Genomic DNA, 15,617 nt, shown 5'->3' with positions numbered 1-15,617 from the left:
GGAGAGGAGCTGCTTGAACTGCAGGGCAGTTTTGATTTGGGGATCTGACCACAGGCAGCGTGTGCCCACAGCCATCCCCATGGGAACCATGCCGGGCAAACCTCCAGCTCAGAGTGAACAGCCTGACTAGAGCCTGAACCAGTGGGGGCTGATGTGGGCACAGGGCTCACCCAGGCCACTCACAGCCCCCGCCTCAAGGGCCCAAGAGGGGCTGCAGCTGCAGGGACTGGGTAGGAAAGTTGCCATGGGAACCAAGCTGCTCTTCTTCCCTGGTGCTTGAAGTTTCAACAAGGAGGCCAGACTCCACAGAGTACCCTCACCCTGGGCTCTGCGTCGCCCACACAACCTGTGCTCAGGGCATATCACAGGCATAGAGATGGATGACAAGCAGGGAACACAGAGGAACCAAGGCACTGGCAAAGATTCTCTCCCTTCCATTCATCTGACCACTGCCATGATTCCAGGGGACAGTCACTGCCTGAAAAGAATTGGCTTGCCCAAGAAGCAGTAGTCAAAGGAGGCAAGAGTCACATCTGGGAAATCTGCATTGCCAGGAGCCTTGGAGTAGGTGACTTTGAGTTCTCCTCCTTGTCTTCATACTGCGCTCTCAGCCCAGTTTCTCCACATAATATGAAATGAGGACCATTTAATCCACCAGACATCATCAGGGACCATTATGCAGAAGTAAAGTGTGAGCTACAAAGCCCTTTTACAGATAAGGGATTGTTGCTACAGCAGGCTAAGACCATAACCTGTATTCAAAAGAATGAGATAAACGCACACACGGCAAATAGCTGATGGATTAAAAAGAACAATTACTTTTAAGTATTAGTTTGGTGCCTCTCTAGACAGGCATGGTGCCAGGGGCTGGAGGCCCAGCAGTAAGTCACCGGCCCTGCCTGAGAGGGACTCTCAGCAGCACAGGTTTCCTTCTTGGTGTTTTGTGCGCCTGGCATTATGAGGTATGTCAGAATAGGCACAGACACACTTTTCTCAAGGAGCACAAGAGAACTTCCAAGGGAGGTGAACACAAGACATACACTTACAAGACACAGAGGGAGGCTGGGTTAGAAGACTTTCAGCGGTGACTTTACTAGGGACACCAAGGTCATTAGGCCAAAGCACAGGAAGAGAAGGTTGGGTAAAAGGAAGTGAAATGAGTCTGCATCACCAAATAATTTTTTCATTGTCTGGAGGAGAAGAAATCTTTGCAAAATATGTTGCTTTCTAGAAAATTATTATTTTCCTTTAATATGATAAGAGTGTCCTGAGCCCCCAGTTCCAACAACTGGGTATGTGTGTTGGGAGGCTTCCTCATATCCAACAAGCAAGCCTCCAACATTAGCTGGTATCCTGAAGTTCAGCTCAATTCTGACAGTACTTGAGGTTGGCAGCAGATTCCACAGCTCAGGGGTCGGATGCCCAAGACTGATGTTAAACAACAAAAATTCAACTGAATATATTTAAAGATCTAATTGGCTTTATTCAACAATTCATGAGTTGGGCAGCATTCCATCTCACAAACAGAGAGGATCTCCACTGCCCTATCCTGCCACCATCCCACTCCTTCCACCGAAAGGTTTTTTAAGGCAACAAGGGGCACAGAAAATGGAAGTTATTAGCAAAGAATGCATTGTTTCAGGGAAGGTCAACTTCCTAAGGGGAACTAAGGGGGTCTATCTAGCAGACTGTCTCCCTAGTGCTGACCAGGTAATTCTATGTTGACTGGCTAAAGGTTACATTCCTAAGGGGCTGAAACTGCAATGAGGTTAGGTGGAAAATCTCGGCTTGCTGATGTGGGGTTAACAAAAATGACCCCATTGTGAGCCTGCTGTCTCCTTTTTAACACTGTCAGATGCCAATCATGTGCCAAGGTTGCCACCTGTGCTTCTGATGGACCAGCTATAAATCAAAGGTTCCCATGAACCCCTCCTTGCTAGAGCAGCTCACAGAACTCAGGAAAACTGTTTACTCACTAGATTACTAACTTATTGTAAAAAGCTATTACTCAGGAACAGCCAGATGGAAGACATGCATAGGGCAGGGTATGCGGAAGCAAGAAGAAGCATGGCGTTCCTGTACCTTCTGCTAGCACAGCATTCTCCCCAAATCTCCCTGTGTTTACCAACCCCAAGGCCCCCCAGCCTTGCCCTTCTGGGTTTTATGGGAACTTCATTACATAGGCACAACTGATTACATCACTGCCCTTTACATCACTGGCAATGGTTCAACCTCCAGTTCCCCTCTCCTCCTCTCCCCCCATCCTTGATCAGGGGGCAGGACAGAAATTCTCACCCTCCACTCACTGGCAGATTCTCCTGGCAACCAGCTCCCACCCTTGAGGAGTTCCAAAAGACACCTCATTAACGTAATAACAGATTCCCATCACAGGAAACTCCATGCCTTTTAGTAGCTCTATGCCAGAAACAAGTGAAGACCATGTATGTATTTCTTATACACCGCATCACATATGTGTTCATAATTTTTTTTTCTGAATATAATTTAAAAATGTTTTGTTTTAATGAGAAGATTGAGCCTCCTTCTGTGAACATAACTTTTTACATTAGGTTTAATGATTGAAATAACTGTCCTGGTGGTAGTTGTCTGGCACAAACACCATAGTATTTTGACTTCACATTAGTTAATTTTTTAATTGCTTTTTTTCTACCTCCTTTTCTATAATGTAAGATCTACAAGAAAGGAACCTCATCTTTTCATTTTTGTATCCTCAGCACCCACCATAGACAGAATAGGTTAAAACTAGTAGCATTAGTTAAATAAGTAAATAGTAGGGAAGATAGACATTAAACAACTGGCTTAAAGAAGTGCTTTATATCCTCAATCATATAAACAGTTCATTCTCTTTATTTTTTTCCTATTATATCTGTTTGCACAGTAAAATCCTGTCATAATGCCTTAAGTGAGGCCCAAAAGTTCCATTTGTGTAGGATGTGTGATGCATTATCATGAGGCTCAGGAGCCAGCTGCTACAAATGAGAGCCAATCACTCGTTGCTGTCTGAATTTGCATTAATATGGGTATGTCATCACAAGACACATTGTCATGGTCATTATCAGAACTATTTGTTCAGTATCTCTCTCCCACACTATACTGTAGGCTCTCAGCAAATAGATGGCTCTCAATAAACATGTGTCTAGGGGATTCCCAGGTGGCTCAATGGTTTAGCACCTGCCTTTGGCCCAGGGCATGATCCTGGAGTCCTGGGATCAAGTCCCACGTCAGGCTCCCTGCATGGAGCCTGCTTCTTCCTCTGCCTCTCTCTCTCTTTCTCTCTCTCTCTCTCTCTCTCATGAATAAATAAATAAAATCTTTTTAAAAATAAAAAATAAAAGTGTGTCTAATGAATGATGAAAAATGAATTCATGTGAGGGTATAACATGAATATCTACCCTGGTTTGTAGGGACAGGGAATGTATTCTCAAGGAAGTGATGTTTAGTCTGAGGAGTAAAGAATAACCAGATATTAGTAAGTGAAGGAAAACAGAGGAAATTAAATGCAAGAAAACAAGAGTGAACAACATCTGCAAGGACTCCGAGCTGGAAGGCCGCATGGTGTGTTCAAGCATCTGAAGGCAGCCCAGTATCACTGGGGACAGAGATGGGGTGGGTGAGCCATTGTCACCACTAAGCTAAGATATCACAGAGAGCTCACAAGCTATGTTTGGGATCTGAGACTTCATTGTAACAGCAATGGCCTGCATTCAGGAGTTTCCTGTTAGAGGGGATTTCTGATCAGGTGTCTGTTACAGAGAACATTCTATCTGCTGTGTGGAGACTGTATTGGAGGATGGGAAGTGGTAGTGGGGAAAATAAAGACCAGAGAAATCAGATGACTTGTCCAAGGACACAAAATCTCCCTGATACCAACCCCAGGGCTGTTTCCCCTAAGGGTATCACCACTTAGAATGCTGAAGATGCTCTCCTGTGGTGATGACAGGGTCAGACACACACCCCTGGGCACTCAAGGAATACCATCTAAGTGCAAGGATCCCCTTCTCCCAGCCGGCATTCCCAGAAACCCCTCCTTCCTACCTGCCAGACTAGGACTTGCAAAGCAGAGATCCTGGGGGCTGGAGCTCTAACCATTCTCTTTAAATATTATCTTAAATTACCATTATCTTAAAAATTACCATTACTTAAAATATTGTGAAAAAATTATACAAAGAGAAGTTTAAAAAAGGAAAAAATTTAAATCATTCCTAATTCCACTATATATATAAACTTTTGGTATTTTTCTTTCCAGGCAATATTTTTTTTACAGATAATTGGAATATTTGTTCATAAAGTTAAGGCCACTATAGTGTCATAATCCACTTTTCATGCAACAGCTTGTATTAATGCCTTTGCATGAGTGCCAGGTTTTAAAAACTTTTTGTTATAGAAATTCAAGCATATACCAAACAGGTAAGAGTAGTGTGATAAATCCTTGCCTACTCCAATTCCACAATTATCTACTCATGACCAATCTTGTTTTATTTGCACCCCGCCCTATGATTATTCTGCAGCAAATCCCAGATAGCATGTCATTACATCCATAAATAGAGTTGACATTTGATCAACACAGGTTTGAACTGTGCAGGTCCTCTTATACACATTTTTAAATACAAATACAGCAGAGTACTGTAAAGGTATTTTTCTCTTTCTTATGATTATCTTAATAACATTTTCTTTTTTCTAGATTACTTTATAGTAAGAATATAGCATACATACTATATATATAGTATGCATAGTATACTATCCTACTACACTATACTACTATATATAGTATACATAACACATATAACATACAAAATATGTGTTAATGTTCTGTTTGTGTTACTGGGAAGGCTTCAGGTCAACAGTATGCTATTAATAGTTAATTTTGGGGGGAGTAAAAAATTATACCTAGCTTTTCAACTTCAAGAGCAGGTGTCAAGAACCCTTAACCTCGCGAGTTGTTCAAGGATCAACTGTATTTGAGAAGCATTATCTTTGGAGGCACTTCAGATTCTATTTCTTGAGTGGACCACAAGAAGAAGCATCCTGAGGAGGTTGCAGGGAGCAGGGGGTGAGGAAGCACCATCTTCCTCCCTACCCTCTCGTGACTGTCCTGATGCCCAAAGCCCTTCAGCCTCTACTCTTTCTACTGAGCTCTGCCTTGGAGCAGGAGTATTGGTCCTCCTTAGCCTGACCCTTTGAAAGTCACGGTCCCTGCAGAGAGAGATCAACATTTCATAAGATCCAAATCCTGGCCTGAAGAAGCTGCTTTTTGTTTGATTTGGGAGATTTTGAATAAATGGAGTTGTACTACAATAAAGCCTCCAGCCGGTTAGTCTTCTGTGATATAAACTGGCCCTTAGGGACACTTCCCACACCAGCCCTCAGTGCACCAGGCAGCCACCGTTGCGTCAGGATGGCCTGTGATCTTCTGCATAGCTCCCCCCCCCCCCTTTGTCCTATGGCCTTGTGTACAGGTCATTTTCTCCTGCTCTTTTCTTCTATCGGATCTGGGATTTGATACCTTTCCTACAATATCATCTCAAACTATGTTTCATATGACCTGGTCTATTACTGACTATGCATGAAGAATATGAAAATTAGTCAAATGATTTATTCAGTTAAATTTTTCCAAAATGCGAAAAAATGTTTTGTTTGTTTGTTTATTTTTTAGATAGCCTTTAGTTGGGGAACGGGAACAACATTTTAATAAACAGGAGTGTTTGTTTTGGAACAAAGACCTAGAGACAAGGAAGGCACCTATGAATGGGTGCTGCTCTGCTCTCCCTGGTTGGTGTTGAGAAACAGCCCATCCAGCTCTCCCAGGCAGCCTTGCTCAGGGCTGGGAATCTATCCTGCATGCTGGAGGCATCCTTATCTAAGTGCAGCCTCTTTGCTTCCTCGGGTTTCAGCGTTTCCCAAGAGACCATTTAAAATCACATTTGTTACTTTACCATCTAATCACACATAAGCTTCTCCCCACACCCCCTCCCCCACCCCGCCCTGCTTCCGTCCAAGGAGTGCACTTTCTGGAGCACCAGCAGCCAGGGTGGGACTCGTGACGGGAAATGGGAATGGCACCCACGGAAGCATGAGTTCTTGCAGTTCCCTGAACACCAAGGGAGGTTCCTATCAGACAGGCTGGAGCACCTTCACTGAAGTCACAAACAAGTATAAGTCTTTGCAGAGCTAGGGGGTCTCCGACTCACTTCCCCTACCAGAACTGCTCACTAGCCTCTCTGGGAGAACAGGCGTCAGCCGGAGTTTCTTCTTGCTCTGCCTGAGTGTTAGGCTGAACGTGTATTCTAGGAGCTCATGGATTCCAGTGGAGGCGAGCTGGGATAGAAGAGAGGATCTCTTACCTAGAAGACAAGCAAGATTGAGCCAGCAAAGGTTTGGCTGCGGGACTCGGGGGCCAATCTATGGCTAATGGTGTAAAGATATATGCTTGGGGTTATATGGGAAGAATTACAGGTATTATCTATGAGCCAAAAACGAAGCATGGTTGTGGGCTGTTTGAATATATGACCTTCGCAAAATACCCACAGTTCTTAGAAAACTAGTATTATTAATCTACTTCTATAGAAGACTCTCATTATTTCCCATCATCTGAAGGATAAGGGGAAAATTATAGCCAAATCCAAATACTAGCAATCTCTATGTGCCAGATCAGTATCAAGTTTATGTTCTTTAAAGAGCCATATTGATACAAAGTGATGTTTTTATTAGCAGGTGTAATTTCAGAAATTTTACCAAAACTGTGGTAACAGAGGTCAAATATCCTAGAAGTATTTATGAAAATGTTACAGCTAAATAAAAATGGACATAGAAAGCAGAGAACCCATAGTCTTCAGGTAGGAGGTGAAACACTCCTTTAGAGATTAGTTTTGCCTCAAACTGAAGGCAAAAGTACTCTCTTTAGAAAAGTGTGGATAAGGTTGAATGCAGCGGCTCTGGCTCACACATCAGAATATATTGGAGAACTTTTTAGAGACACAGACTCCTGGCCCCACTCTAGGCCTACTGAATCTAAATGTCCGGAGAATCTGTTTTTTTTTTTCAATGCTTTCCAAAAACCTTCAATGGATAACAAGGTTGAGGGGCACCTATTTAAAGATATTATGATGAAACAAGACAAATCCAGGTGACCAAAGGTGCTTTCCAACCCGCAGGGAGCATTTATACATGTCCAGGAAGATGACAACAGGTAGGGCCAACGCCATCTATCCTTTGTTTTTAGCCCAACTCTGAAATCCAGAAGAATGATTCATTGAGAGATGAGATTTCTGTGGTTCTGGCTTTGCTTGGCTTTCCCCCCATAGGCTCAAGTGCACTTAGTGTAAATTGATTCCTGATCATGATTTTGCTCTTTGAGGTTACCTGATTGGATCAGTGCCAGGAAAAGAAAAGTCTGTTATGATTTTTTAAATGTAGCTTGAGTCACCTTCCCTGGACTTGCAAAATGAAGCAGGTAGAGTCAACTGCACTTAGGTATTTTGAGTAGCAGAAGCCAAAAGGTTGGGCTTTCTAGCCACATGGCGTGGGAAGAAGGTGGAAATGATGCAGAGAAATGAATTGCTTTTAGTCTGATGGAAAATTTTGTTTTGAAATGGCATAAAGTTGGTTTGAAATGTTAGGAAGATTTTAGAGTGATCTTAAAAAGCCATTTCCTAGTTTCCTGTCCACTCACTTAGCAGTCGACTAATGATGATGATGATGATGATAATAATAATAATAATAATAATAATAATAATAAACAAGCATTGAAAGTGAACACCAGCATATGAAAGAACATATATGCAAAAAGATGGTTTTGAGAAAATCATCATCAGAAGGAAATGGAAAAGGACCCTGAGAATGTTCCATAATCATAAATGGTGTATAAGGAGTACTTCGCAAATAAATATTGCCAAGGAAATGCTATTCTAGGAGGAGGAAAACCAGTAACTATTGACTCTGGGCTGGTGCATGGCCATGCATTCTCCTGTATAAGAAGCCCATCAGGCCAAGAAGATCCCTGAGACACCAGCTCTCTCAAAAGCAGCAGTCTCATGCTTCCCAGTTGCTCTCCTTCCTTCCCAGAGGGAGAGAAGGGTCCTAAGAGTCCTAGGGTCCCACATACAAATCAATTGCATGAACTTAGAGTCCATGCCTCGTGAGCCCATGAAAGAGACTTTTCCTCCCCCTTCTGGAGCTGCTGCATCCTTCACCCACTGGGCTCACCCTTTCTGCATAGTCACTTCCTGCTCAGACCTTACCTGTCCTTCAAAGTCCTGGAGAGATCCCATTCTCCCTCAAGACCTTGTGTCCCGTCTCCCTTCTCTGCCCCAGCCTCACCTCTTCATCTATGTTTGTATGTATGACCACATCTCCCATTAGAGTGGTGCTTCTGCTGGTGTCTGTCCCCACCAGACCAAATTTATGAGTGACAAGGGCTCAGCCTCCTTGATTTTTATACCTCCACCAAAACTTTGTACACATTAGCAGTTCAGTAAGTGCTTCCTGAGTAAAAATCATGGCTTGATCTCCTGGATTATATGGGAAAGAGCTTCAAATATGACAGACATCACCTTCTCTCACCTCCCCCATCAAGCAAATGAGGTCTCTCCCATCCCCACTGGCAACAATTCTGAGGGTCTTCAAACTCTGTCCTGAGGTATGATGTCACTCTGGTCCATCTTGTTCATTAGAGCCCATGGTCACTCTTCTTAATTTGCTACTTGCTGTTGTGCTTTCCCTGGCTCTCCAAAGACAACTGGAGCCATGTTTTATGAACTGGTTCACAAGAGCAAAAAGAAGTGGCAGTGACCACCCTAGGTGTAAAGCATAATGACGGAGAACAGAGGCCTGTGGACCTGGTTAACATCACAGCTTTGCTATTTATTAACATGGTAGGCAACTCTCCCCCAATTCTTTTGTTTCCTCAACTGCAAAATGGCCATAATAATATCTATTTCATAAGACAATTACGAGATTTAAACCGAGGATGCATGAAGGGCTGAGCCCAGCTGATAAGCTACTATTCCCATTATTATTTAGTTTAATACCCTCATTTTATAAATAAAGAACCTTTGAGACCTAGAGTTTCAGTTCCAGTATGTTAGTCAAGGTCACATAGCTGGTTACTGGCACAAGGGGCAGGAACCTTGCTCCTCTGCCCATGGTGGGAAACATCCCCCACCCCAGTCCCACCTTGCACACTATGTGGTATGGACTGACTCCTGGATGACAAGAGGAAGGCCTGTTGGAGATGCCTTGTTCACATTCTGTAGGGACAGGTCAAGGCACTGAAGCCCTGTATGAATGCGTTAGCTGTGGACTTGACCTTGCATTAGACACAGTCCTAGGTGAAAGCAGGTGGAGTAAGTGGTGATATTATTATTATTATTATTATTATTATTTGAAGTCTTTTCAGAGCTGACCAGCAGGACAAATCAGAGGATCCTTCAGGGAAGGCTCAAACAATGGATTGGCCTTAAGGAGCTGGAGGAGAGAGGGGAAGTTGCTGGCCCTCAGTGTGGTGACATGGGCAGAGGTTCAGAGACACCTAGAAAGTACTGACTTTCTACTGACTTAGGTAGTTTGACTGATGACAGCAGTCACAGTAGTAGTCATCTCCAGGCAGGCTTGGAGTAGCCACTGGGAAGGCATCAAACTCTAAATTTAAGATTAGTGCACTTCACTTATTTTGTATGTGTATGTTCTCCCACTATTTAAAAAAAAATCACTAATAATACCACTCCCCAAGAATAATCACTGTTCATATTTTTATTCTTTACCTCCTGAACAAAAGAGACAAGAATAATGACTTAAATATCTGATAGGCTATGACTTTGGCCAAGCTAGCCTCAAGGCTTTAGGACTTCATCTGTGGAAATGGGTTGATAATAGGGTAAACTTCCTATGATCCTGGGAGGATTAAATGACACAATGAATGTGAAATACCCAGCACTGTGCCCTGCCTATAGAAAGCAAACAGATAACATGTTTATTAATAAGACAGTAATCTTTTTTGTTCAATGTTTTAAAAAATGAAGTTTGGTTAATTTTTTTGAGTACTGGCTGGTTTAGTGGGTGATCACAAGTCAAGTGTGGGTCAGTGTCATTCAGAGGCTTCATTCAGAGTGCTTCAGAGCTTGTCGGCAGGCAGGCATGGATCAGGGTGTTCAGAAAATATTAGCTGATTCTTGGCTCAGTGCCCAGCAGTAACCAAGTGAGGGGAGAGGAGGGGCTCAGTATGTCCTGCTTGGCCTTCTGGTTCAGTGCTCATCCAGCCACTGCATGTGTCTTGTTCTGCAATTGATTCCAATCCCAGCTTTGTGGGAAATTAGAATGAGGGAAAGAGAAAGGGAATCCTGAGACAACTCATAGCATTGATACTGGAATATGGAAAGCACTGGAAAATCTTGGTTGTTGTCCTAGATCTGCCTTTTTCTAGCTAAAGAGCTAAAGTCCTTGAACAAGATCATTGTTCACCTCGGTCATAGATCCTTCATTGGTCAATTGGAGATAGTCATACTCTAGGAAGACTGTATGTATGGTTGATGTGAAATCAGACAAATTGTGTGACACTTCTGAGTCAACTTCTTAATCATCATGTTCCCGTGGGGAAGAATAATCTTAGCAGCAAAATGCAAAATATAATGCTTCCAGTGGTCTGAGCATTGTTCTAAGCACTCATTTCTTTCTGATGACCACCTATAGTACTATTATTATACCTGTTTTATGGATGAGAAAATTGAGGACAGAGAAGTTTCATAAACTTCCCAACGTCCCACAGCTAGCACAGTGGTGATTTAAACCACTGAATCGGAATCCCAGAACTTAACCATTACACTCTGTTGCCATTATACACTTTGATTTCTTAACCAGTGGAAAATATTCTGTTGTATTGGTGGAGAAATATGATAAGTGTAAAAAATGTAGAGGATACAAATGTTAGATCCAATCACACAATGCATTTTGAAAGGTCTGAAACATAAGCATATGCTACATGATCTAAAACATGTGACTATTTCACTGAGATCCCAGCTTTATCTAATGACAACATTTCATGCTGTACAAGTGCCAGATACTGGAAACATAGAGCTGTGGATAGAATAAATTTTGTTTCTGCCCTCACAGGACTGAGAGTCTAATGGTGCAGAGACATATTAAATAAACACACAAATAAATAATTATAAACTGTGACAAGTGTCAGAAAAGAGCAGGATTCTTTAGGAGATCATCTCGAAGGCTCATAATTTAGAAAGATAAGATCAAGGAAGGCCTCTTTGAAGAAGTTACATTTAAGTGGGGGCCTAAAACGATATACAATATATTTGTCAGAATTTGCCATTTGAAAGCAAATTCTGAGGACCAAATCACAACATGATTTGTGGACAAAGGATGAATTCCTTCAATGTTGGAAGCTGGGCAGCAGCAACAGATTTTCTGAGTACCCTTTGCTTCCCTGGAATAAACTGATGGGCTGCATTATATTGGTTGGCATTTACATAATATTCACAGTGCTCTTGCCTTAGAGCCTTGTCCAAAACCCATTTCTACCTGTCAGAATTTGCATATTTTTTTCTTTAGAAACTTAGCAAAGAAAAAGGAGGATTATTGTTCACGAGAAACATGTTTGGCTCTAAAATAATTAATGTTTAAGAAGATTAACAGCCATAGAATTTCCTCATGAAAAGAAACCTCATAATGGGTGCCTCTTCTTTTAAGAGGCATTTAACCATAGCCAGAAAGTGCCCCAGAGGGAGTACTCAGCATACCCAGTGGGTGTGCATTTGCATGTTCTTCAGGGTTACTGACCCAGAGTATACTTATGCCTCTCAAGCTAGAACATGTGGATTCATATTCTGAAACATACAGTTATAAAGATGTTCTACAAACAACTTCCTCCAGGAAGGCTTTACCGAGCTTCTCTTACCCATTTTGGCCCCTCCCTTCTTCAAAACTTTGAGGCACTTTATTTTATTTTATTTTTAAATTTTATTTTATTATTTTTAAAGATTTTATTTTATTTTTAATTTTTATTTATTTATTTATTTATTTATTTATGATAGTCACAGAGAGAGAGAGAGAGGCAGAGACATAGGCAGAGGGAGAAGCAGGCTCCATGCACCAGGAGCCCGATGTGGGATCCGATCCCGGGTCCCCAGGATCGCGCCCCGGGCCAAAGGCAGGCGCCAAACCGCTGCGCCACCCAGGGATCCCTAAAGATTTTATTTATTTATTCATGAGAAACACACAGAGAGAGAAAGAGAGAGAGAGAGAGGCAGAGACACAGGCAGAGGGAGAAACAGGCTCTGTGCAGGGAGCCTGACCTGGGACTCAATCCCGGGTCTCCAGGATCACACCCTGGGCTGAAGGTGGTGCTAAACTGCTGAGCCACCAGGGCTGCCAGAGGCACTTGTCTTTACTGCTTAAAACTCCATGGTCAAAACCACCCAATGTATTCCTTAATTATTTTTTCTAATTATTTCCTTTTCTTTTTTGAGAGAGAGAGAGAGTGCACATGCATGCATGGGGGTGGAGGAGGAACAGAAGAAGGGAATCTCAAGGGGCTCCATGCTTAGTGCATAACCCAACATGAGACTCAATCTCATGACCCTGAAATCATGACCTGAGCCAAAATCAAGAGTCAGACACTTAACCGACTGAGCCACCCTGGCACCCCTGTTGTAAAGGTTTTTTTCTCCCTGAGAAGACTCAAAGGCCTCCAAAACAAGAAACATGAAATGTCAAAATGAAAGGGCCTCAGTATACTGCTAAACCAATCCCCTCATTGTAGAGATGAACAAACTGAAATCTGGAGAGAGAAAATATCCAAAGTCTGAACACAGTTTAATATAGACCCATGGCTGGAACTCTAGTCTTCTGACTTCTGCTCACTGCTCTTCCTTCTACACACCACACCATATTACACAACACCTAATAGTGCTAAAAGCATAGTAAACCCTCAACAATTACTGAGAATGAAAGAACTTCTAAATATTTGACAGAATGAGGGAGAGTTAGGCATTCCTGACTCACCCTGCAACCTCCAGGAGCTAGACCGGGCACTTCCAGGCTGTGGTAGTTTGAAAAGAGAAGCCTCAGAAATTTACAAGCACATATTTGAATGTACCTAAAAGAACACTGTTCTGTTGCTTCTCTTTCCCTAGGGAGTCAAGAATCAAAATAAATATGAAAGGCAATTCTCTTGCCCCTCTAGGCATTGTGACCAGAAGGCAACTGAACAGACCAGTTGTGTGAGAGAGAAATACTCGTGCCAGGTCATAATGAAACCCAGTCCTGATGCTGTGAAGTCTATCTTCATGGAAACTACCTAATCCTTCATTAAGCAAAACCTTAGTTTCTTCACAAGATCAGAATCAGAGTGAATCAAAGCCATAACATTACTTCCTGGTTCATAAGGCACCAGAGCTCACAAAGGATGCCTCCGAGCACTTCCTTATCTTCCTATCTGGTAACTGCTCTCAGACACAAAACAGGAAAACAAAACATATGCAGCATGAGAAAGCAAGTCAGCAGAAGGACCCAGATCTCCTCACTCCCCAAGCATAGTTCTTTCCTCTGCATCACAAGGACTTCCTCTTAGTAAATGTCACTGAATTCTCCTTTAGTCATATTTCCACCCATTTCGGTTTGCTTGCATCCATGGAGAGCCCAGGATTCTTTTCCTACACTAAAGAAGCTCAGTCACTGGGGGACAGTGAAAACAATCTTTTTTATTCTAAGGTCAAATCAGGTACACTGATAACAAAAACACTAGACTGAACCTGAACAATCATATGTCATATTCTTGATGCTTCTCTAACATGGTTTTGTCTCTGAGAGCCACTATCATGCATTCACATATTCCTTTACTCAAAAAATATTTATCAAACACTTACATGTGTCATAAGTGAAAGTACAGGCATCTGTGCAAATGATAATATAATAATATATAATATATATAATATATAATATAATATAATATAATATAATATAATATAATAACAAAAAACTAGTTTAGTCTGGAGGGTCAGGAAAGACTGCTCTGAGGGAGTGATATTTAAGCTAAACTGAAGTAAAAATAGAAGTCACTCAGGGGAAAGGGATAGAAAATGTATTATTGAGGGAAAAAATGCATGTATGGAGCTACCAAAACAGGAAGGAACTTGATGAATTTAAGTAACTGAAAGAAAACCAGAATAACTACTACGGGAAAAGCAAGGGAAAGAGGTATGTTGATGGAGGAGATTGGCAGAGACCAGATCGTGCCAAGACTTATGTGCCCTGTGAATGAATTTAGATATTATCTGAAGGGCTTGAGAAGCCTTTGAAAAGTACAATCAGAGGAATATGATAAGGTTTATTTTTTAAAAGATTATGTTGCTTGGTATGTATATGGGGAAAGCAATATACAGAGAGACCTGTTAATAAGCGAGCACAGAAGCCAAATGAGAGATGGCTCAGGCTTGGTGGTTGAGGCATATATGAACAGTGAGGGAGAGGGAGAGTCTATGGGTTTGTGATGTAAACAACCATGAAGATCCTTGATGGTGTCATTTAACAAAATAGGGAACAGGGAAGAAGTCAGTTTAGATGAAGGAAATATAAAAACAAAAACAAAAACAGGTAGGTGGTCAGGTCCGGCTTAGAAGAGAGGTTTGAGTGGAAGTTAAAACCATGGGAGAAGATTAGATTTCCATGAGAGAAAATGTAAAAGAGGGCTAGGACAGAACCCAAAGAAGCTCAGTATTTAGTAGACAAATAGAAAAGAAGCCTTTGATGATGTTTCAGATGTGACAAAGAGAGATTTCAAGAAAAATGGATGGTCAACTGTGTCAAATCCTAAGTGTAGTAAGTAGAAATCTAAAAGTTTGTCTGCATTTGGCACCCCAGAGGTCATTTACAACTTAGTAAAAGCTTTGATGAAAGGAACTGAGAGAGACATATTAGAGTGTGTTGAAGAATAATGACATGTATTAAAGAAAGCATTTGTCATACATGTCCCGTATGATGTCATGTCATCTAGCTAAATTAAATGCTAGGAATTTCCAGCATCCCTAAAATAGTAATTATAGAATTGAATACCCAAATTCCACTGTCCACCAGGATTTTACAATGACAAAACTTTGTCTATATGGTAATTTCAATATTATTGTTAAATCAAGCTTGCACTTTATCCTTATAAAATCATTGACTTACTTAAATATGGGCACAGATAAGCTGCATTTTAAAAAATTATAAGAAACTCACTTGCCAGGCCCCCTTCTGCAATTCTGAAGGTTTTTTGGTGATATATTCTGATAAGAATCCTGTTAAATAGAATAGGGAATCTATTGGGGAAGAGAATTAAGAATAGGGGAAAAGAAGTAGATTCTATATGTTTTAAATAAAAAGTTTATCCACACCATAAATCCTTTTCAAATTCTTGAGTTTATTTTGTAATTTGTATTACCTCATTAAGTAAACACTTTTATTTAGAGCAGCAGAACCATATTCAAAAGTATTCACACATTAAAGATGGGAAATAGAGAAATAAAGTGGCAACATTATGAGTTCTTTATATTGCTTAATTGTAAATGATCCCACATGTTTATTTCATTTATATGCTGAAAGCTAGTGGTGTGGAA

General features: G+C 41.4%; 1 long non-coding RNA gene across 1 annotated transcript in view; it reads right to left on the bottom strand.

The window, feature by feature from the left end:
* LOC112668747 (uncharacterized) overlaps positions 1 to 13,180 on the bottom strand; it is a 64,775-nt gene extending 51,595 nt beyond the window's left edge. Inside the window, exon 1 of the long non-coding RNA XR_003141846.3 lies at positions 13,027 to 13,180. This is a non-coding gene — a long non-coding RNA (uncharacterized LOC112668747). The remainder of the gene's footprint in view (positions 1 to 13,026) is intronic.
* Between the last annotated feature and the right edge of the window lie 2,437 nt (positions 13,181 to 15,617).

This window comes from Canis lupus, chromosome 23 (assembly GCF_003254725.2).
Source record: "Canis lupus dingo isolate Sandy chromosome 23, ASM325472v2, whole genome shotgun sequence".
Lineage (NCBI taxonomy): Eukaryota > Metazoa > Chordata > Mammalia > Carnivora > Canidae > Canis > Canis lupus.
This window is presented reverse-complemented; position numbering and strand designations above follow the sequence as displayed.